This window comes from Triturus cristatus, chromosome 3_1, assembly GCF_964204655.1.
Source record: "Triturus cristatus chromosome 3_1, aTriCri1.1, whole genome shotgun sequence".
NCBI classification, from domain to species: Eukaryota; Metazoa; Chordata; class Amphibia; order Caudata; family Salamandridae; genus Triturus; species Triturus cristatus.
The window spans coordinates 265861746-265886108 of NC_140583.1; the positions used below are offsets into that span (position 1 = coordinate 265861746).

General features: G+C 44.9%; 2 long non-coding RNA genes across 2 annotated transcripts in view; both read left to right on the forward strand.

The window, feature by feature from the left end:
• LOC146860079 (uncharacterized) overlaps nucleotides 1–24020 on the forward strand; it is a 105891-nt gene extending 81871 nt beyond the window's left edge. The window contains exon 2 of the long non-coding RNA XR_014978785.1: nucleotides 23097–24020. This is a non-coding gene — a long non-coding RNA (uncharacterized LOC146860079). The remainder of the gene's footprint in view (nucleotides 1–23096) is intronic.
• On the forward strand, nucleotides 6841–7407 carry LOC146860080 (uncharacterized). The gene is made up of 3 exons (XR_014978786.1): nucleotides 6841–6909; nucleotides 6997–7084; nucleotides 7178–7407. It is a non-coding gene; the product is annotated as an uncharacterized LOC146860080 (long non-coding RNA).
• Nucleotides 24021–24363: the final 343 nt, after the last annotated feature.

Sequence of the window (24363 nt, forward strand, 5' to 3'; positions counted from 1 at the left end):
AGGTAGAGGAGTATGTTATTCGCATAGAGTGAGATAATATGTTCTTGTCCCTCAACTACCATGCCAGATCCCCTGCCTCCTGTCTCAAGAGTGCCACGAGTGGATAGCAAACAGCAATGGGGACAGTGGGCATCCCTGCCTCGTGCCTCTCGACACCCTGTATTATGATCAGATCATGGCACCAGTTAAATCCCATTGCAGGGTGTTGAACTCATTTTCGAGATCAGCAGACATCAGCATGGTGTCTTTGCAGTTGGGGCCTCGGGTGGTACATCACGTGGCACAACCGTCTAATGAGGCTCATGTGGTACTGCTGTCTAAGATTCAGAGACTTACTTCTGGTGGGGACAATGCTGCTTTGATCGCCATGAATCAATGTCGGTAGGCGTGGGAGCAATCGGAGAGCTAATACCTTGCTCAGGATCTTTAAGTCCAAATTTAACATGGAAAGGGGGTGACTCAGGCTCCTTATGTTCTAGTCTTGGGTAGGGGAATAACCATAGCATCATTAGTAGATATTGGTCAGTGTGCCGAGCCTCCAGGATTCAGCATACATCTGTTTTCTAGCCGTGGAGCTAAGGCTCTAGCATAAGTCGCGTAAAATTCAGTTGGAAGTCCCTCGGGCCTGGTGTCTTTCCCTTCGCCATTTCTTTAATGGCAACCCAAATCTCCTGCGCTTTCGAAGGGCCTCTCAGATCCTCACGATGGCCTGTGGGTAGCCAGCCTAGTGGAATGTTAGCCAAGAAGGCAGATCTTGACTCTGTCGTGGGGGCTTCGGGGTCTGCATATATAGTTTCATAGTACTCGTAAAACTCAGCTTTAATGGCAGCAGAGGAGTGCAGGGAAAGGCCATCCCTCTGTTGGACATGTGCAATGAGGGAACCTCAGGATTCTGATCTGATAAGCAACACTAGCAATCTAACAGATTTCACCTCCTCCTCATGTGCATTGTCAATATACTGTTTATGGTCATGGTTGTGAAACCTCTCCAGTATGGCATTTTATCTATCTCTTGTCTCCCTAATCTCAGCTAAACTTTCAGGCTGGGTACTAAGGGCATTATCTAGGGCGTGCAAGGTAACCTCCATGGTTCAGACTTCCCCATTCAACTTCGCTGGACACCAACCGTCTGACCCATACAATGGCCCCCCACTACCACCTTAAAGGCCTCCAATTCTACTATGCTCGAGGATGCAGATCTCTGGTTCTGAGTAAAGTATTCAGAGATGATGCCCGCCAGGGCATCGTGGTAGCATGCGTCTTCCAGAGAAGACGGATTGAGCCGCCAGGTGGGGATAGGTGGGCAGCCCCCCACCGGTCTGAACCCCAGTAGGACAGGGCTGTGATCTGACAATGTACCCCTCAAGTATTCAGATGAGACAAGGCACTGACTGAGAGGCGGGAGCATACAAATCGATCTATCTGAGTATGGAGACAATGGACATGGGAGAAATAAGAGTAACCTCGGTCTTCCCTGTGTTGCATCCACAGACCCTCCGCCAGCCTGAGGGCTAGTGCCCCCAGCAGCGGGAGGGAGGGGGTAGAACAGTCCAACCACATGTCCAAAACACAATTGAAATCGCCACCCACTAGTAAGCTATCGGTAAGGAGACCTGCCACATGAACAGAAAGAGACTGAAAGAAGGCCACCTGATCCTGATTTCGGCAATGCAGACTCTCCAGCGTTATTTCTTTCCCAAACAGTCTGTCGTGAATAAAGACATATCTACCCTCCTTGTATACCAGAACAGGTAAGTTCAAAGAGAGCCCCTGCCCTGATCCAAATCAGGGTGCCCCGGGCATAGGCTGAATAGAAGGTAGCGTACAGTAGGCCCCTCCATTTGCGATTCAACCGGTCAATTTCGTCCCCTTCCAGGAAGATCTCCTGAAGCATAGCCACCTGCACTCCCCACCGTCCTAGGTGTCTATATATGTTGTGTCTCTCAGAGGACGTGCCCATCCCTCTAATGTTCTAGGTCATGAAGGACAATGAGTGCTGGTGGTTAGTTATGTAGCGTCACTAAATATCTAATTCGCTGTTGCAACCCAAGCCCATGCAGTGACTACCTCCTCCATCCAGTGCCATGCAGCGTGATCCTTGTGTAAATAAAATAAGACAGAGAAAGGTGAAGAAGAAAAGCATGAATATCCCATAACCATTAACTCCCTGAACCAAGGGCAGCACAGTAATGTCTAGTTGTTGTGAAACATAGCCTGTGTAGGGAACTCCCCCAGTCAGTCCGCAAGGGCTTTCTTGGAGCGGGCAGACAAAGGTGAGCTCACCGGGTCAATTCCATGCCGGCCGAGTATATGGTAAGCAGGGGAAGGATCCCCCCAAGTGATCAACCATACCCACATATTTTTATTCAGGAATTTTGCAAAAAAGTGCCTTACTTAGTTCAAATATTCCCCTCCTCATCTCACTTTGCCTCCACACAACACCACATTCCAACAGCAGTGTGAGCCTAAAATAACAAAGGATATCAAAGCAGATCGTCCGCTGTCTGAGAGGTCACCTCAGGAATCCCGGCGTTGTCACAGTGGGAGGACACGGAGTCAGACAGCATGGATTTCTGTTCAGAAGGTGTCTCATTTCTTGTGGCCGGCTTGTTCACCATCACAATGACTGCTAACGCTTGGAGGGCCGCTGCCCTTTACAGTTCAATCTGTGATGGGGACGGGCCACTCCTGAAGCTGCCCCAGTGTGTCCTGCATGGGCCTATTTGCACTCTTCTCCCCCGCAGTGCCAACTTGAGTGTGTCGTGCTTCCAACCAGGCCCATGCCGAATCTGGATCTTTACAGAAGTGAGTGATTTCCTCAAAGATAATACAAAGTTTGGAGGGGAACAGCAGAGAGTATTGTACACTGTTGTCACATAGCGGCTTCTTAACTTCTACGAAAGAGGCTCTACTTGCTTGCCTCACTGCTGTGAAGTCTGGAAAGATCGAGACCCTGCTATTATTCACCATGAAGGAGCCCTCCGAGTGTGTCTTCTGCCATATTATTTCTCTATCCTGGTAGTGTAGCAATCAGGCCACAACGGGCCTGGGAGGCCTACCCGGGGCCTGCTTGTGTGGAAGGATCCGATTAGCTTGTTCCAATGCAAAGAAGGAAGCAAGTGAGCCCTGATCTACCTCTGACCTCAGTCAGCCCTCCAGGTAGGCTACCATGTCTCTGTGCTCCACTCCTTAAGGACGGCCGACCACTCAGATGTTGTTGCGCCGGTTGCGCCCTTCAGCATCTTCCGGGGGATATTCAAATAGCTGTTCCCTATCTTTTAAATTGGTTAAGTGGCTCATTAGTGACGTACATTTGGGCCAGAGTTGCTTAACAGAAGTTTCCACCCCCTTAACCCTGTCCATCAGATTGTGGTGTTCTGCCTGCATCAGGACAAGTCCCATTGATACCGTGCCAATGTCCTCCTGAAGGGTGGCTTTAGCATCCGGTATGGCCACTAGTATCTTGTCAAGTTGGAGTTTTATGGGATCAATGGCTTAGGTGGTGTCGCTATCTTCTACCGAGAGACTACAGGAGGGTATCAATAGGTTCATCAGCATGATCTGGGATTTCCCTACTGTGCAGATGTAGATGAGGAATAAGCCGGTTCGAGCCACAAGGAGGTCCAGAGGATCCCAACACAATCTGTCCAGAGCGCTGCTGATATCTTTGAATCCTGGGACCAGGGACGGGCAATGCGCTCTCTAAAGTCAAATGGCTCAGAGGTCCCTAGCCACAGGTGAATATCTGAGGGCTTAGTTAGAGCAGCACAATGTTTTCCAGTCCCTAGTGCATCACAGCGTATGGGCACCCAGCAGGCAAAGCCAATTGCTGGGTCCCAGGTCCTTTCACAGTGGTGCCACGCCACAGGGGGAGCCCCTGTTTTGCGGGGTATGTGGGTTGTCCCAAGGAGTGGATAAGGGAAGCAGGAGGGTCACCCGTTACCGCACCACTCACTGCATCTTCTAAGCAGTTTGTTTCTGTCCTCTGGGGGCCCTCCGTGCTTACAGATCAGTGCCTATTCATTAACTGGTCACAGCCACAGTCCTTGAGGCCACATCCATGCCACCACAGACTGCCGTGTGCACCACTTCTCTTTGATACATCACAGTGGCTCCTGGCACCTGTGTAGTCAGTTCTGCAGCCTCTCCCTATGTGGAGAGTTAGGCATTTCCCTGGTCTCTGGCCGTTGCTTCACATATGAGCCAGGAAGCCTTGCTCCTCCTGCCAAGTTCTTTCAGGGCCTGTAGTGCTGCCGGGATCTTCCAGGGGGCTCACTGCAGTCTTCTGTGGGTGCCAGGGGCTTAAACAGCCACATCCCAGGCGATGTATCCTGATGGCATCGGGGATCACTCTCCGTGTTGGATGCAACCCCCAAGGATCTCCCAGGCCACTGTCTGTGAGGGAGACAAGTGTGGGTCTCAGCTTCTGTGCGGTAGTCAGGAGCTCCAAGGCAAGCCCAGGGACACGCAAATCCCCCGGTGCAGCACTCTCTTTGCCCTCCACTTGAGGGCCACAGTCAGTTCAGGTGTGGGCTGGGAATCACCCCCGCTCAGGAGCCACGCAGCTCCGCACGTCACCAACACCTCTCTGGTCTCTTGCTGGCCTCTACACAGTCGGCAGGACCTCCAAGCCGCCGAGGCAGAATAAAGGCATGGTTTAGGTCCACTGCAGCCTAACACCGGCTGCATCTGTATTTTGTTGCGGACCGCTTCTTTTCTGCCCAGGCCTCCGCAGCGAGTGCACGCATCTCAGACCAGTTACGCCCACACTTCCAGTTCCTCTTCTCTACAGTGCTCTACGTTTGTAGTTGGCAGATCTACCCCTCGTAGCACACACCCGAGGTTGGAGGGTCCATGGGGGTTCATAAGTAGGCAGTTATCGTCAGGGTGTAGGATTCTAACGGGGCCCAGCACAGAGCTCGTTTAGTTAACGTTCGTTGCAGGCGCCATCTTCTAGATTTGGGATTATTCTTATGTTTTGTTTTTACTTTATTATGGTTTGAATATTTGATTACTGCATAAATTCTTTAAACATTGCCTCTAAGTTACATCCGCGGGTCACAGCGCAGCACCATGTAGTACTACGTTACTCCTCAAGGAGCTGTGGTACCACAAGACCATGCAAGCTTCAACAAGTAAATCTTGTTCTGTCTTAGGGTACCACTGTGCAAAAAATGTAAGTGAGGTGAGAACCCACCTCAAATATTAATCACAGTCTTTATCAGGGTGAACCGCAAAAGTCACTAAATAAACCTGTGCTTAACTCTCTGGCAGCTTGGTGTAACTTAGATAACCATTAGAAATAATGGGGTAACCCAGTAACCCTCAGAACCTGAGCGTTATAATTAAAGCAAAGAACAATGGTTCTGTTGGGGAGTGGAAAAGAAATTGAAGAGGGGAGCTACCCCAATGTGCAACACACAACGGGACGGGGGGTAAATGGTGGAAAATTTACAAATGTCCCTATTTAGACAAATTAGAATTGCTTATAGACAGACTACTATTGTTGTTGGAACAAATTATTCGGGTTTATACAAACACTGTACACAATAAAAGCACTTTAGGAAAACTCTATGTGAGACAAAATTATTAAAAATATCATTTATTTCCATTCATAGAGTGACAAATAGACAGATACCTATAACTCCTAATACTGGGTTACAATCTATAATCCTTATAAAATGAGTTAATCCAGTACATTTAAAACACAAGAATTAAAAGTCGACGCAGCGTTTCGGTGTTGTGTGCAATATTTCACCTTCTTTAGGACTAAAAAAACTGTTTATTTCATCTCATCTTAAATTTGAGAGTGTGTTAGGAAGTGGAGGATGACCTTCCAGTTTCGAATTCCTGCCAGGTTAAATAATTTCGCCTGAATCATATATAAATCTTTCTTTTTGTACCACCAAAATTGAGTATTTTTTCCTTTTATTCCTGGACACCAGAACTACTTAAAAATAATCGTTTTTTGTAGTCTCTCAGTTTCGAGAGCAGATCAGACTTTATTGTCCTTGTTATAAATTCTTTAGGACGGTACCCTTGCATCAGGTAGAAGATGTTTCAATTTTCTTCAGTCTCATAGACTGCCTCGTCAAGTTAATTCGGCCTCCCTGCTCTCGTGGTACATCCAAATCGGGTTTACGTATTTGGTGATTGTGACTACGTCATATAGTCAGCTTCACCCCTCCCTCGCTGTCAGTAGCGGCCGTGTCTTGGACGGATATAGACGTCTCGACTGTACTTACCAAGTAAGTTCGTGTTACAGCGTTCGTTTTAGCCTAACTTAGGTGACCCGGGGTGTTCTCATGTTTTTCATTGCTAATAAGACTTTGGCAATCGGCCAAATCTTTTCGGGGAACGGATTACCCGTTAAGATCCAAATCGTTTGGGCATTTATTTAAGTTTTCGTTACAGCGTTCGTGTTAGCCTAACTAACGCAACCTGGATGGCGCTTATGTTTTTTATTGCTAATAACACTCTGCCAAATCTATTTGAGTAACGGACCACCCGTTAAGAATTAATTCGTTTGGGCATTATTTTATGTTGGCTCTCCTTCCACATACAATTACCCCCATGCTCAATATCTTTTTGAGTAACAGATCGCCTGACCAGCCTTAAAAGGCCTAACTCTGGTTGGCTCTCCCTGCGTATACTATCATCTCCGCGTTACTCGGGGTATACTCGGACGCTCATTCATTGGTGTGACTAATGAGAATCTATCCTTCATTGATACATACCTTTGTCACATTGTGGGTGGTATTACATGTACCTTACAGCTTAAGTCCCCTTTTTTAATAATCAGGCATTCCCCTGCGTTTCTAATTTTGTCCTTTTGCTTTCAGTATGTGGCGATCGCTTTGACGGCACCACTTCTCTACATTAAATGAACATATTATAAATATAATCAAGGTAAGTGCTATTCAATCATACCAGTTACACCTTGATCAGTCCAATAGGGAGTCCTCGTGACTATCTCTTCACATTTATTGTTCACAGACTCCATGACCAATTTATATGTCGGCTGACTTCCCTTTAACGAGATACCAGGAATCCATGTCTTACTAAATCGCAATTCTGACCCCAGGTGAGCTACTCCGCCGCGGAGTAAAAAATGCTTTATGTTTCCCTGTTACTTGACACACACATTGCCCTGACGTAAAATCCTTTACGTTTACAGGCCGCCAGCCCTCCTTTTGTCCTGATGAAGACCCACATTTGATGCACGTAATTCGGCACTACTGCTTAGGGTCGAAACGTTGACGTTGTTTGTCCAATTTTTCCACGCAATTCCACGAACAGAACTAGGAAATTATATCCTGCTGTGGTCTATGCTCTTCATGTTGGATTTGTTTGTTTATTATTGTATATTGTTCATTGTACATATTTGTCATTTGTGAACTTTGTGGTTAGTTAACCAGTACGTTGAATCACCAACTGTTTCATGTTGTATGTGGTCTTTGGTTGGTCAATCGTGTAAATATTTCGGTGTATATACTTTTGATACACACCGTTGAGTAAAATGAATTCCATTTTTGAATTTCAGGACCCATGTGTGTGCTTTGTTGTCTCTCATTGAATGTGTACCTGCTTATTAGTTCATTGTATTAAGTACATACTGAAATAAGTCTGTGCACTCCCCAACAGAACCATTGTTCTTTGCTTTAATTATAACGCCCAGGTTCTGAGGGTTACTGGGTTACCCCATTATTTCTAATGGTTATCTAAGTTACACCAAGCTGCCAGAGAGTTAAGCACAGGTTTATTTAGTGACTTTTGCGGTTCACCCTGATAAAGATTGTGATTAATATTTGAGGTGGGTTCTCACCTCACTTACATTTTTTGCACAGTGGTACCCTAAGACAGAACAAGATTTACTTGTTGAAGCTTGCATGGTCTTGTGGTACCACAGCTCCTTGAGGAGTAACGTAGTACTACATGGGGCTGCGCTGTGACCCGCGGATGTACCGCTGGACCCACAGTATGAAAATACATTATTGTGTCTCCCTCACTTGGGCAAAGGGATCACAGAACCTCTAGCCTGCTCCATTGTATTTCAAGTGTTTCATAAACACATGACACAGGGACATCGTTTTCAAATTCTGGAATAGTAGATGCAACATTTCTCTTCATGTTGCCACCAGCCAATCAGATCTCTGGATCCTACAGGACAGGTACAGATCCCAGCGGACAGAAGGGGCCAATAGGAAAATAAGCTCCCTTGACCAATCAGAATGCTCAATTGATCAATTTTGCGGTACTGTTGGACTCCCGTGGTATACCCACACAACCAACCATTACAATATCACTATGCTTTAAATGCTAATTTCTTTAAAACAGCTGAAGGAATTGTCACCAAATAATAAAAGGCATGCTTTCTGAGTAAGGATCTAACTTTCTACCAAATTTGGGGAAATTCTGTTCAACATCAACAGTTGTTTTAGACATGTCCCCAGGGTGGACATGAAGGGGTTTACAACTAGAAAAAGTTAATGCTATCTGGACCATTGGTGTTGAAATACGCTCATATTGTCCAATGCAGATTGGCTGGACACAAAATAAACAATATGTTGTGGCAGCTATTATATGATTCATGGACATCATCCCTACATCCTGCAAATGAATTAAAGAAAACATATCAGGGGCCAATGTGACCATACCCTGCCCCCCAGAAGCATGTGGTTGTGACTTCTCTTGATTTGTAGGATACAAATTGGACAATATGTTGTGTCAGCCATTACAGGACTTTGGGACACGGTCCCAATTGACATGGGGTGTAATGAAAGCCTATTTTTGAGGATCACATATAAAGGACACAAATGAGGTTAATAACAGATTTTAGTCACAATGTAAAACATTTGTTGGTGGACCATACTAATGTCAGTAATTGTGGTGTGTTCCAAGGTGATTTTCCCTGGTGAAAAAAATGCTAATTTTCTGCTGGGATTTCTCATCCATGTGATAAGAAATTCTGATATTTTGAGTAAAGCATGTACTTCTACCAGCAGCAGCAGCCTGTCAGTTGATTTCCCAGTGTTCTACTGCAGCTTCACCACAGTGTTCTAATGAACAACTAAAGCTCATACAATCCGTGTTTATGAAGAAGTCATGGCACATCTGAACGTATTCTTGATGGAATCAAAGCTTTAAAACTGAAAACATTTCTTAAATTGTAGGCACTGAATCAAATTTACTGAAGACAGGCGGTTTCTTTTTGTCGTAGGAATTATGGTTAGAGCTCTAGAAATCTGAACTGAGCAAGCAGATATTTTCTATAAATTCTAAAACATCTTCCTCACCAATGTGATAAAAAAGTCTGGTAAGCTGAGTAAAACATGTACTTCCAATACCAGCAGCAGCATTTCAGCTGATTCTCCAGTGGTCCACTGCAGCTTCACCACAGTGTTCTAATTAACACCTAGGGCCTGACTCACAAAGGTCAACTTACACTTTTGTGTAAGTTTACTATTGTTTGTTATTCACAAACTTTGAGTTTAATTTTACTGATAGTAACTTTACGACTGCAGGGGCCCGCTGTCGGGGTGGAGAACTCCGCACATAAAAAGATAGAACAGGCCTGTCTTTTTTATTTTTCAGCTTAGCTGCCACATGTGTGAAGTTGCCTCAGTCATAAAATTACTAAGAGTAAAATTAAATTTGTAGTTTGCGAAAACCAAAACAATTACACAAAAGTGTAAGTTGACTTTTGTGAATCAGGCCTATAGAGTGCTAAGATTCTGTTTTTATGACAAAAGTGTGGCAACCTGAATGCCATCTTGATGGAAACAAAGCAGTAAACCTGAAAGCATTTCCTCCCAAGGCTACTGCAGCAAGTGAAGAAATGAGGGGTTTTCTTTTTGTCATGTCAATGTCATGTCATGTTAAGGTTAGTGCTCCAGAAAGCTAAAATTAGAACACATTTTCTAAGAGTTCTCAAATTATCTTTGTCATCCATGTCAGTAAAAGATTCTGACATGCAGAGTGAAGCATGTACTTCCAACACCAGGAGCAGTCTGTCAGTTAACTCCCTAGTGATAAACTGCAGCTTCACAACAGATGTCTCTAAAATAACAATTAGAGCACTAACATTTTTGTATTCAAGACAAAAGTGAGGCACTCCTGAGTGCTATTTTGCTGGAATAGCTGCTATTGAATTTAAAGCCTTTCCTCAGGAGCATGCTGATGTAGATGAGCATTGAGGTGTTAATGCAGGTATGAAAACAGTGTGTTACAAATGTAAGGGGAGGAATTGATTTTTAGTGATCTAAAGCATAATGTATTTTTAACGTGGTTAAAAAAAGTTAATGAAGGCGATGTCTGCATAAGTACAGCATACCTTTTCACATTTATTTTCTTACCATACCCATCTTCTCAGTCGCTTAACATCTCACTAATTTTAAAATAGTGAAATGTTTGATAGGCAAACTTTGTGGCAGCGGTGGTTGGCCACCTGCTGAAGCAAGGTCCTGACACCAAGCCCCATTGCACATGACCAAAAAGAGTTGTGAGCCAGCAGAGGGTTAGGCACAGGGCCTGTGGCCAGCCCCTGCTGCACGTGGCCTAAGGCCATAAGCAGCGGGGGTTGGGCAAACTTGGGGGCATATGTATCAAACGATTTTGTATTCGCAAACGCGGCGATTCGCAAAAAAAAACAGCGCTTGCGAATACAAAATCGCAAAACGTGATGTATGAGCCATTTTCGCATCGCATTATTAAGGAATCGCTAATTTTGCGATTCCTAATTTTGCGTAAGCATTTAAGGAATCGCAAATTGCGATTCCTTAAATGCTATGTAACAAGCACCCAAGTTGTGCGATTTCTCCTTAAGAAATCGCAAATTACCACCAACTTCAAGTTGGTGGTAATTTGCGATTTCCTTGAAAAATGCACTTTCTGGCATTTTTCATAGTGCCATGTGGTGCACATACATGCCCTTAGGGCATGTATGCGCACCATATGCGCACACATGCTCATTTCAGGGGTGCATCAGGGTGTCCTTATGACACCCTTGCACCCTTGAAATTATTCTTAATTTGCGATTCTCTAATTGCGAATCGCAAATTGAGAATGACTTCCCATTCATTCCTATGGGCCTCCCGGCCCATAGGAATGAATGGGAAGGTATTCCTTGATTGCGACTTCGCGATTTGCTAATCGCAATTAAAGAATACTAAGAAATCGCAAAATATTTGCGAATTTTTAAATACATCCCGTTTTGCGATTCTCAAACAGCGATTCTCAAAAAATCGCTATTTGAGAATCGCAATAACGGATTTTGATAGATATGCCCCTTGGAGTATAGTTGGGACCACTTTTCTATAGGAAAGGGTTTTCTTGGTTTGCTAAATCTTACTTTGGCACTATTTGATGAATGTTCATGAAACTTTTTGTTTGTTTTTTATGTTTCTTTGACATCAGCTTGTTCCTGGAATTTTTTGGTGTGATATATCAAGTGGGGGCTTATAAAAGGGGAAAATTAAACAGCACTACCACAAAAAAAGAAATCTAACCGGAATTACACCAAATTGAACAGAAATCTCGTTCTTGTTCCGGTAAGCATGCTTTATGTATTTAGTGTACATGGGGGGGGCGTGGCTAGCCGCCGATCATGGCGGATGCGAATTGAGCGAGCTCCGTAGCCCGATTTCAATTATCCTGATTAGACCGGCATCCTGCCCTTTAAGCACGCTATAGTGGGAGGGGAGCGCAGAAGAAACGAAGCCACATCGGACCTGGCGTGAGAACCGCACTGGGACGCCAGGAAAACGGAGATCTCGACCCTGTCGCACACGGTAGTCATCTACAAGGTGTGGCAGCGCAGCGCTGGGCAAGGCCTTTGTGTGGCGGGCCCGCTGAGCCGGGAGGATAACATAGGCTGCCGCTCGAGGGCGGAGTGGAAAAGGCGACGGGGTGGCAGCGGCTACCAGGGACTGTAACTGAGCCAAGCGGTGTGAAGCCTGAGGCCATAGAAGCATACGGCTTATCTGGCGGGACCTGGTGGAGCCCAAGGCTGCAGCGGTGAAACGGGGTGAGCTGCGGGGCCCGTGCGTGAGCCCGGCCCTGTGGGCACCCCCAGCGCTGATTAAAGCCAGTAATAGTCGCCGGGACACGGTGCCCCCCCAGATGATCAGCACTGATGGAGTCGGTGCATAATTCGGCACACGAAGGGAGCAGGCAGGGCGAAGCCCGCTTCTACGTTATATAAATCGAAGGGCGGCCGGCACGAGTAACTGAACATCACGCCCACTGAGACCCAGACTGCTGGAGCCGGCCAGAAGGAGCGGCATGCCCAGAAAGCAGAGGTCTCTTCCCCCGCCGGTGAATGTTATACCGGGAGCTGCGGACTGAGGGCAGAGGCAGAGCCTGCAGCACGGGATTGCGCAGGACACCTGGGGTCTTCTTGCAGTGGCAGTGATCTACACCAGTGGCTGCAGAGCGCTGATCGAGCCAGGGGCATTGAACATCAAGTGACAAGCTGAGAGGGGTACGTTGGGGTGCGAGTGAGTGAAACCCCCGTACCGCTAAGTAACAAGTGCCCATGCTGCTGATGGAGCACGCTGCACACTTCGAAGGGGACAGTGGCTATTGCCTACAGTGCAAACTAACACTGGTGAGGCTGCCCTAGTTGAGCACCCGAGCGCCCCTGCGGGGAGAGAGATTACGACCGGTGGCCCGCGTCCTGCACCGGCTCTCTAAGTGACCACAGTGGGGAGGCCTGCAGAATCCTGACCTGGGCCTCAAAGTGTATTATACCCACACGGAAGGGAGATCAAGCGAGAGTGGGACAGGCAGCGACCCACCGCTGGAGTCAATGGGGCGCCCAAAAGGGAAGGCACAGGAGGCCCCGGCCTCCAACGACTCGTCTGAACAGGACCAGACCCCAGCTACACAACCATCCGAATATGTCCCACCAACATAAGAAGCGGGAGCCCAGGACAAGCTGGACTTAATACTGAATGAAGTCAGGGAATCCAGGAAGGTGATAGAGCAGCAAATAGGCACCCTCACTTCTAATTTCACATTACTTAAAGCAGACCACGACAAGCTAGCCACCACTGTCAAGGACCATAGTTTAGCTCTTGATGAGATACTGCCCCAGCACAAAGAGCATGCAAAACAAAAACAGTCACTGTAGAAGCAGGTCATGGGGCTCATAGACAGGGTGGAGGACGCAGAAGGGAGAGCCCAGCGCAATAACATCCGTGTCATCGGGCTGCCGGAACGCAGTGAAGGGCCGGATGTGGCCACATACATGGAGAAATGGTTCAGAATGCATGTGACCCCAGAAGGGCTTGTGGATTTCTTCTGTGTCGAACGGGCGCATCGAATCCCAACGGGAAAGCCGAGAACAGGGGCGATGCCGAGGCCGCTGATCACCCGGATCCTCAATTACAGAGACCGTGACACCCTGCTATAAAAGGCGTGGGAGAGCCCGCAGATTCAGTTTGAGAACTGCCAGGTGTCGCTCTACCCTGATTACATGCTGCTAGTCCAGACGGCGCTCCTTGTACCAGGTGATTAAAAGGAAATTGCGCACACCGAATCTTAAATATGCACTGTTATTCCCCGCTCGTTTGAAAATCATATACGAGCAGAAAACATACTTCTTTGAATCCCCGGAAGACGTGGAGGAATGGCTCGAGGTCATAAACCCAACCCAGATGTCCGGCCGGCCCCCCCAGGGATCTCTACGCGGTCAGGGAAGTGCATGAGACAAACGCCCACGACGAACTGCCAAGATCTAGGACTGATCGTTATTTAAGGGCCCCACACAAGAGCAGGTGCTCTTGCTTCCTTTCGGGTATATGTCTTATTCAGTAATTCAGTCTCTCTGTAACACCTTCTTGTCACTTCAGTCTGGCATTTGATCGTCTTTCACTTTGTTTCCACAGTCTTGGTTCAGAATTTCCTGAACATCCGTCTCTTCTCTGATATCAGACAAGATAACTCTCAGGATTTCCGAATCTTCGTCTTCCTCAACCACTTCCGGTATAGCCACACCTAGACTTTCTTGGCTGTCTGCTTCCTCTTGTACTTCCGGAAGTGCCACATATGTCCATTCTGGTGACTTATACTTCTGGTTGGGCTTCTTAGTTCGTTTTTCCTTCTGTCTGATCAGTGTCCTCAGGTTTTTCTTGGCTGAACACTTCATTCACTTGTTCTGATTTAGATGACTTGACTCGAGTCAATCGATATCTCAGTCTTTTTGTTTTGTTTGGCCAAATTTCCTCCTTTGCTGGCCTTTTCAGTTTACTTCCCTTTTCGCCTCTCTCGGCTTTCAAAGCTCTCTTTCTCAAGACTCGTCCCTCTTGTATTTCTCCTTCACTATCCACAGATTTAGTCTCAGGGCGATTCCTACCTTCGGTCGAATTTTCTTTCACAACTTCCTGTTCCCTATCTATAGTTGTCCCTCCTCGTGTTTCTTCCATGCAATCTTCCTGCTGACTAACTGTCCCTTCTTATACCTGGATGTGTGGTTTCCCTACACCTCCTCAGGGTCTTCCGCAATAATCTTACCCTCACTCTCTGTATCTAGCAGCTCACCTTCTACTTCTGTGACCTCAGGTGGAATTTCTCTTGTACTTGCATGTGGAGCTTCTTTATCAAGAATTTCCTTGACAGTTTCTTCAATATGTTCCTTTACATTTTCATGTACTTTCACTTGTTCAGTATGTGACTCTGAGCTAGTATCAGAAATCTTCAATCTCCTCCTTAATGGCAAATTCTCTTGTTCTGTAACTTGACTTGGTTCCAACTCTCCCCTTCCTGGAGTTAGTCTTGCTCTTGTTTCTTCTGAGTCCGACTCAGAACTGGTATCAGATTCTTCCAAATATTCCTCTTCAGGTCTATTCACTGGACTAGGGATTCGCAAAGTATGACTCTCATGAATCCAATTCTTTACCCTGGCACATTTCACAGCCGTCGTCGTGGTCAAAATCACTTGACGTGGTTTTCCCCACCGTGGGACCAGACAATTTCTTCTTCTATGCACTTTGATTCTTATCCAGTCTCCTGGACTTAAATCATGAGCTGTCTTCTTTTCAAGAGTGGTTGCATCCGATCCAACCTGATGAAACACAGAATGAATGGAGTCAGCCAACTCCTTGCAATAATCCAACACGAAGTCATCAGATGTAGGCAGTAGTTTGTTGACAGGAATGAAAACATGTCTCATTGCTCTACCCATAACAATGTCATGGGGACTCAATCCAGTATTCCTATCAGGAATAGATCTAATAGTCATGAGCACTAGAGGCAAGACATCAGGCCATTTCAAACCTGTGGCCAAACACATTTTTCCCATTTCTATTTTTAATGGTGCCATTCACTTGTTCCACCACTCCAGAAGCCTCTAGACTATAGACACAATGCAGTTTCTGCTGTACATTCAATGCTTCACAAATCAATTTCATGATTTTATTCTGAAAATGTTTTCCTCTATCTGACTCGATCGTGACTGGAAAACCAAATCTGGGAATGAATTCTCTCAATAGGAGTTTAGCTACTGTAATTCCATCACTCCTTCTAGTTGGGTACGCTTCCACCCAACGTGAAAACAAGCAAACTACTACTAGAACATACCTTAGCCGATTACATGGGGGCATTTCAATTAAATCAATCTGCATTATGGTGAAGTGACCTCCTTCCCATCCTATCGTTTCTAGACTCACCACTGTTTTTCTTCCTGGATTGTATTGCTGACATATAAGGCATTTTTGACACAGGCTCTCAGCCACAAGCCGAAACTTGGCATTATACCATGTCTGGTTGAAAAGCCTGATCATAGCATCTCTTCCTACATGTGCCTGTCCATGATACATCTGTGCCATGGTAGAGACCATCCTATCAGGCATGACTGGTCTTCCATCCCGACAAACCCAAACTCGGTCTGTCTCCCGGGTGCGCTTCCTGATTTTATCCACTGTTTCCTTTCCTCGTCTCCTGCCTCCTCCTGTAACTGTCTCACCTCTTCCCACGTATTCACAGTGTTAGTAAAAAGTAAGGGACATAAGTTAATTTCCATTTCCCTGCCTCGATTAACCAAATTCTGGTTGCGCGCACAATATTGCGCCATGTCATTTGCGAACTCGTTCCCTGCCGACACATAGTCAGCAGTCTTCGAATGGGCAGCACGTTTTACTACTGCCAATTGCTTAGGCTGCCGTATCGCCTCAAATAATTTCCCAACCACTTCAGCATTCCTTACAGGAGTTCCACTCCATGTCAAGAACCCTCTTTTGGACCATATCTGTCCAAAGTCATGTACCACTCCGAAGCCATACTGACTATCGGTAATCACAGTTACTCTCAGATTCTTCCCCAATTTGCATGCTCTTGTTAATGCAAACAGTTCAGCAACCTGGGCGGATCTCACTCCTTTCAGGCAAGACGCCTCCAATACAGCCGCTACAGTGTATACTGCGCATGCTGCACTCAAAATCCCTTCGTCTGTTCTCAAACATGACCCATCCACAAACATCACATAATCACTTTCTTTCAGAGGCACATCTTTTATGTCAGGGCGTGGCTTGGTGCAAAAGTCAAGCACTTCTAGACAATCATGATCCACGTCATCCTTCACTTCCACATTTTCAGCATCCCGCAACAACGTCAATGGGTTCACATTGAGACACCTCACAAGGCTCACATTCGTGGTACCCAAGATGACTTTCTCATACTTAGTTAGACGACTATGCATCATAAACTGGGTGCGACTCCTAGTTAAAAGGATTGCCACATCATGAGGTACAAACACTCTCACAGGATATCCCATCACAATTCCTTCACTCTGTTCCAAGCTCTTACAGGTAGCAGCCACTGCTTTCAAATAACCAGGTAATGCAACAGCTACAGGATCCAGTACAGCCAAAAAATATGCAATTGGTCATCTCAATTTTCCACGTTTCTGTACCAACACAGAAAGCGCACACCCATCTTTCTCACTGCAGTAGAGCTCAAACTCTTTTTCATAGTCAGGCATTCCAAGAGCTGGGGCTTCACACAAGCTGTCTCTTAATTGTTTAAAAGCCTTCAACTCTTCCTTGTTCAATTCAAGGGGGTCTTTCACGTCACTCTTTGTCAATCGTACCAAAGGCTTTGCAATCAGTGAAAAGTTGCTGATCCACTGACGGCAATATCCAACCATTCCAAGAAACATTCTCACCTCTCTTTGAGTCATTGGTGCTCTCATTCCTTTGATTATCCTGATCCTGTCTGTAGTCACCTTTCTCAGCCCTTTCTCAATTTTATGGCCTAAATACTGTACTTATTTTTTGCAAAATTGTAATTTCGATGGGGATACCTTAAGTCCTCCATCCGCCAAATGATTCAGTAACGCAACAGTATCTACTGCACAGGCTTCTCGAGTTCTCGATGCCACCAGTAGGTCATCGATGTATTGGACTAGTACTGAGCTTTTGGGCATTTTTAAATCTTCCAGGGACTTCTTCAAAATCTGATTGAATATCGATGGACTTTCAGTATACCCCTGTGGGATTCGGCAACATGCCAAAGTACGTTTGCCGAACCGGAACGCAAAAATCTGTTGGCTGTCAGGGTGCAATGGGATGGAAAAGAAAGCATGACACAGATCAATGACTGTGTACCATTCTGCATCATGAGGAATCTGATATAGGATCATGGAAGGGTTTGGTACAATGGGACAACATGGTACAACAATTGTATTCACTTTTCTCAGGTCTTGTACTATTCTGAAAGTTCCGTTTTTTAGACCAATAATTGGTGAATTGCATGGACTACTCATTATCTCTCTCAAAATACCTTGTTCAATCATTTTGTCTATTTTAGGAGTTACTCCTGCTATTATTTCGGGGGTCAATTTATACTGGGGAATATTTGGGTAACTTATTCCTTCCTTTAAAGTTATCTTTACAGGGTCTACGTTTCTCATCAATCGCATATCTTCTCCTGTGAAATCCCATACCTCTGGTTTAACTTTTTTCTTCAATTCCTGAGGCAATTCTTCTGAGTCAAATACAACAAATGCCTCAGTAACCTCGGGTTCCATATTGGCCTTAGTCATTTTGTATAGTACATCCTCATCAGGAGTTTCAAGAGCTATGCCGTCAGGAGTACAGAAAATCGTACAATTCATTTTACACAACAAATCCCTCCCTAACAAATTCACAGGGCTGGTATCGCACACGACAAAGCGGTGCATGTCAGAAAATTTCCCTATTTTAACTTTAACTGGTTCAGTAAGATACGTTTTTATCTGTCTGTTTGAGACTCCAACTGCTTGGATTGTGTCATCCGAGAGTGGAAGATTTTTGACGTCAGCTGATCTAACAGTTGAACGAGTAGCACCAGTATCTACTAGGAAAGTAATATTTTCATTATTTTCCTTTCCGTCCACAAAAGGGCCTGTCTGGTCTACATCTAGAGTTGCGCCAAGTACGCACTCTTCTTCCTCTCCTCGGCACCGTCAATAACTCTCTTCTGACTCACTCTCATCGCGTTGCAGCCAATACTGCGAAACAGCACTAGCGCACGGTAGCTTAGTTACCTGATCCTCGGTGTAGAATCCTGTCTCATTACTGTATCTCTGAGGGTTGACGCTCTGTGGAAAAGGTGGCTGGCCAATCCCAGCGCGCTCTTCCTGACGTCAGCGTTCTTACTACTCCTGCTTCTGCTGACCCCTCCTTTACAAATTTTATCGGCAAACTTTCTTCACGTTTTCTTCAATCAAAAGTCGGTTAGTAACGACATAAAAACACCACCATTGCCTGTTCCGGTAAACAAAGAAATAGTTTTGTCCAATTACACAAGAATCCCGTATTTCTTGAGAGCAGCGCTTACCTCTGCCCTTCCACAGAATTATTCAGTTTCGCCGATAAAGTAGCACTTCCCTCTACCTTACCCTTCTAACAAGCAAAAAGGCTAACCGTTTCTCTGGGGATAAAACACATGTGGAGACTACACTGCTCCTGAGAATTAAGGCCAGAATTTCACGAGAGAACCTGTTGCTATTGCGCTCACGCACTTTCACACAGAAATGTCCCTAACGATAACACACGACGATATTGTCAAATCGAACCCAGACAATGCGTTGTGCGATTCCAATCGCCACACGTTTTTCCCGTGTACCTACAGGGCAAAAAGACAACACACCATGCGACTTCACTTGCCACACGTTTTCCCCGTGTACCTACAGGGCATCCAACTTCCTACATCCCAGAAGTCTTCAAATACAACATAAAACGTGACGCGACTCAACATAGAATGTTAGTACATAAATCAATAATCAATCAATCATTCATCACTCAATAATCAATAAGCAATAACCAATAATCACCAAACCAATGCAATAAAACCATAACTGCTACCAGAAAAACTGCTCCAGCGGAAAAGGGCAAATTTACATTTCCTCCCTGCGTCACAGACCCGTCATCGCACAAACTCATTCACGCATGCATTCATTGGTGGGGCCCATAACACCAACACTCATACGTCTCACTCGAATCTGCACACAGGAGGATGAGAATCGCTGGACATGTGGGGGTACCTTATTACCTATAGGGAAGGAAATTCGTTACACTATGAACATATTTACATCAGTACCTCTAGAATCCTAACCTTAACATCAAGGCACTCCACCACTTGGTCGACGGACCAATTAGTTGGACTGGTTGATGGTGATTTAGAACCAGCTAAAAACACATTAAAGCTTTGGGATCTTTATTCAATACCTTACTTAAAGAATCACAAACTCATTTCTGTTAATCAATGTTTAGTTTATCTAATTAATTTGCTTCTCAGTTGCATAATTAGCATTTTGGTCAACACAAAGTTCAAATTGGATTATTCAGCACAATTTAGCATGACATTTATATTTCCCTATTCTTGATATCGGGGACTCTTTCTCAAACCCTGTTAGCTATGCATAAATCAAATCCCTTCGAGTCCCAATCGAATGCAGGCCAATACCCCAAATAAGTCCGGAAAAGTTATTTCGCTCGGCATGACACAGTCCCAAAGATATCCAAAGGACAAGGCAATCGTGCAAGCAAATCGGTCACGCAAGTTCGGGACACGCCACTGGAACGCACTAGCCTCTACCCTCTCCTACAGTTTCCCTTTTACAATGATTTCTAAAGTAATCGGCAACAATTTCTAAATCTAAACACTCCAATTGGCTAAGCCCCTCAAATTTGCAATATGGTCCTCCATTCTCACGTTCCTGGGTACTCAGGGAAACGGCTTATGTCATTCTTTTAGCTTATAAAGTTCTCATGCGAAAAGGTCCGAAGTATCAACGTGTTGACCTCCAAGCATAGGTGGTTATTGCTTTCTCTTGTCATTCACACTAGCTGAATTCTGGCAGTCCTCCATGTTCCTATCCTTGACAAGGAACACTGTGCTCTGATCGGAGGACACTTGGAGATCTTCAGAGCCATCTGAGTCTGCGCAGTAGTCATCGCGCTCACACGACGGTGGCCACTTTCGAACTCCATTTTGAATATCATGGCCTAGTAGGCCCAAATGCCAATTTAAGCAAAACAAACATAAAGGATAATTAATATACGAAAAAGAAGATTCTAATGTTTAATCCCACACTAATCCCATTATATATTAGTATTTTCCTAGTTTATAGCAACATTTAAAGCAATAATACTCATCATTCCGCTATACCTGGAACGCAAACTATTACAAAGCAACATAAATCATGCAATTTCTATCACAACACCTTCTATTGTTAATATGCGTACCACAGTTAGTCATTTAAGTTATTCTGCCATGCAATTAGCGTTTCGTCCCGCGTGTAATTCGTGTTTATCAAGGTGCACTGTTGGTTAGTTATACCACTGCACACAGTTAATACAGGTTAATATGTAAATTGATTACGCAATTAGTATTTTTCATGCAAAATAGAGAAGGTATACAAAATTTCGTTTTACCTGCTCCACCAGTTGCTTTTGATGTTGTTTTAAGTCATTGATTTTTAATGTTGTCATAAGTGAAGAGGGAACTAAGGAAATTCATGCAGAGGTTGGAGAATATGGGGAGAGGATGGATGACTGAGGTATCCTACAGGACACAGGCAGCCTTTGCAGTATTAATGTTCCCATGCGAATGAAGGTCAACCATTGCAGGGCCATTTTGGCAATGCCCATGTGAGTTTCAAGGGAGTTAATCAGTGCTTGTTAGTTAACTTTGTCAAAGGTGGCAGGGAGATGGATCAGAATTCAGGTGTCATTTTTATCTCTGAGGAGGAGGGGGTTCTTGATTACTTGTAAGGTAAATGCCTCTGTGCTGCTGTGATAATTGAAGCTATATTGGTATACCTGTAGGAGGTTGTTGTTGATGAGATACTGCTGTAGATGGACAGCAAGTGTTTATTCAAGGATTTTCCTGATGAAGGAAGTGGGGTGATAGGTAATGGGTTGGCAAGGCACACTGGGTTCAGGAAGGATTTGTTTCAGCTGAGTGAGCATCTATTTCATTTTAAGGTAATCCAGTAAGGTTCGTTGGGTGAGAGGCAGATTAACAATATTGAGATGGGGTGTACAGGAACCACCAGGAAAATGCTTGAGGTTAATCCCGGATTTGGGCTGTCAACATAGCACCTGCATCCGTTTATCATTGTTTCAAAGAATTGATTGATGGCATTGCATTTGTCAAAAGAATGTTTGACAGTACAGTCTGGGAGTGGGTTGGTGCAGAGCTTGGCCACTTTACATAGGACTTTGCATCAGTGATCTTCATATTGTTAAAGGTGTCTTTGGGTGAGAGAATTAGGGCTCTCTGGGCTGAATGGAATGCTATGATAGGCATTTTTTAATCTCTGTTAGACATGTCAGCCTTAGGGTAGTCTTCCCCAAAATGTTTTGCCTTTTCCCTTCCTGTTTTGCTGAATGTGTTTTTGTTGGACGTAGGACTTTGTGCACTTTACCGCTGCTGGCCAGTGCTAAACTACCTGTGCTTACTCCCTAACACATGGTAACATTCACTTACACCTGATTGGTATATTTAATTTACTTAGAAGTCCTTAGTAAAGTGGCTTATCATGTGCACAGGGTCTATAAATTAAATGCTACTAATGGGCGTGCAACACTTATTGTGCCACCCACTTAACTATCCCTTTAAACATGTCTCAGGCCTGCCAATTCGACTTGGTAAAATACACCTTATGCCAGACCTAAAACTCTGTATTTAATACATATGTCACCCCTGGAGAAGGCCCTAAAAGGCCCGTAGGACAGAGCACATTGCATTTAAAAAGTTGTGTATGTACTTTTAGGTTTTACATGTCTTGGTAGAGAAAAACCCATAAATTTGTGTTTCACTACTGTGAGGCCTACATATATCATAGGATAACAAACATTGGGTTACATTATTACATTTTGCCATGCCACTCACCTGGCTCTTGTACGCAGAGATGATGCTGGACCTCCTGTCTCTCTTAGGATGGCGTCTGATCAGGGAATTGTAACTGTTAATTAACTGCCGCCCCATTAGGGAAAGAGTGCTGGGACAAAATAACAAACAGAAAGACTTGCGTGTCTTCAGGCTCAGTCACTGTCTTCTTGGAGTCGTATGTACGTCTCTTGTTGGTCCTGGAGAGCGTCGTCCTAATATGTGCGTAATGTACTGCGCGGTGAGCTGAACTGCAAATACCGGTAGAGTTTTTTCAACAAATGAGTAGTCGTGAAATATTCCCTTCCGTCTTTGATATGTTACTAACAGTCACTTACATGATAATGAATCTATTGCTGAGTAGACTTCCAATAAACAACTGTTACCCTTGGAGTTGCAGCACTCCCGGCAGAAGCTCTATCATGTTTTCACATCACAAACTAAAATACACCTGGTTTGTTCAACACTAGGCACAAGGTGTGCAAGAGTGTGCATTTGGATTCCTAGACTACAGCACAAAAAAGAATGGCACATACGAGTGTCACTCGGCGCTAATGCCAAGACCTCAGTATGCATGTTAAATAATACCCACAAAGTCTCAATGTTCAAGAGTTGCCCTGTTTTCTGATTTACAGCATCATACAAGCAAGTGTTTGGTTGATACTGTCTCTGTTAGTGCACTAACCTTAAGGATTGTCCTTAACCATGTTTTCTCCTTTTAGGTGTCGCGTTGCAGGGATGGTGTTCACTACGTTGCTAGATTTGCAGGGTAGAAGATGTTGGAGGCGCCAGAGATTCGCAGGAGAGCCATGCAACGTTACAAAGAGGGAGTTTGCTGCATCACTTGATTTGCAGGGGAGATAATGCCTGCAGCATGAGAGAATCATAGGAGAGCCGCAATGCAGTAGAAGCTTGGCTGAGTGGTGGAGACGTTGAGGTGAGCGGGATTGCTGAAGAGGATTTGTCCTCTTCAACCACTGGGTAAGCCAAGCAAGCACTGCTTCATGGTTTGAGTGCAGTATAAATACCATCCCCAAAATCTGATGAGTCAGTGAAAAAATCTCCATAGTCATGTGCCTATGAGTCAGCCCAAATATCCCTATACTTATGTGCCTAAGAATCAGCCCAAATATCACCATAGTCATGATGAGTTGCCCTGGAGGCACTGGGGAGTGACGACCAACAACAGGAAATCTGAACTTCGTGCTGCAGTGATAACAGCCTGTGATGACTGCCAATGCAAAGCTCCAGCAATGACCATCTGCATTGCCCAACAGGATCTCTAGTAATGACCATCTAAAATGGAATTCCTGCTCGTCGTGCTACAGCAACGATCATCCACGACATTCTGCTTGTGGCCTCCTCCATCACAAACTGGAATCTTAATCTTCGCACTGGACTTAGAGAAGGTAATTTTTTTCATTAAGACTAACCTGGTCCCCGTATCTGACCAAGTTCCATCGTGGTCGGCCTAAACGTGTGACTTTCCCTCGGTCCAGCATGACCAGATAACCACAAGAGGCACTTTGTGCTATTGGGCACTATACTCACCTAAATCTTTGATACTGCATATTTCCAGTACTACTGATTAGATTTTTGCCATTTTTTCTCTTACTCTGTTTTTCTTAAATTGGTGTGGGAATTTGTTTTGTGTTGTGTTTTCAGTTTATATCTATTGGTGCTGCATCAATACTTTAAACAGTTAAGCCTGAGTGCTGTTATGCCAATCTAGCTGATGGATAGGCACAGGTGAATTTAGTGACTTTTGTGGTTTACCCTGAGAGTGACAGTGGTTGTTGCTGGAGAAGGGTTCAAACCCCCACCAACTAAAAACACAATTTTTCACAATCTCTATGCCATCTTTGTCTATACGTGGGGTTATTGTTGTCTGAAAGTTTCTCTGTGTATGGTGTTGTAAGGTTTGCATGCTTGGGCATTTTTTTCAGTGGTTATTGAAATTCACATCATTTTTTCTGTTTTGCACTGAAT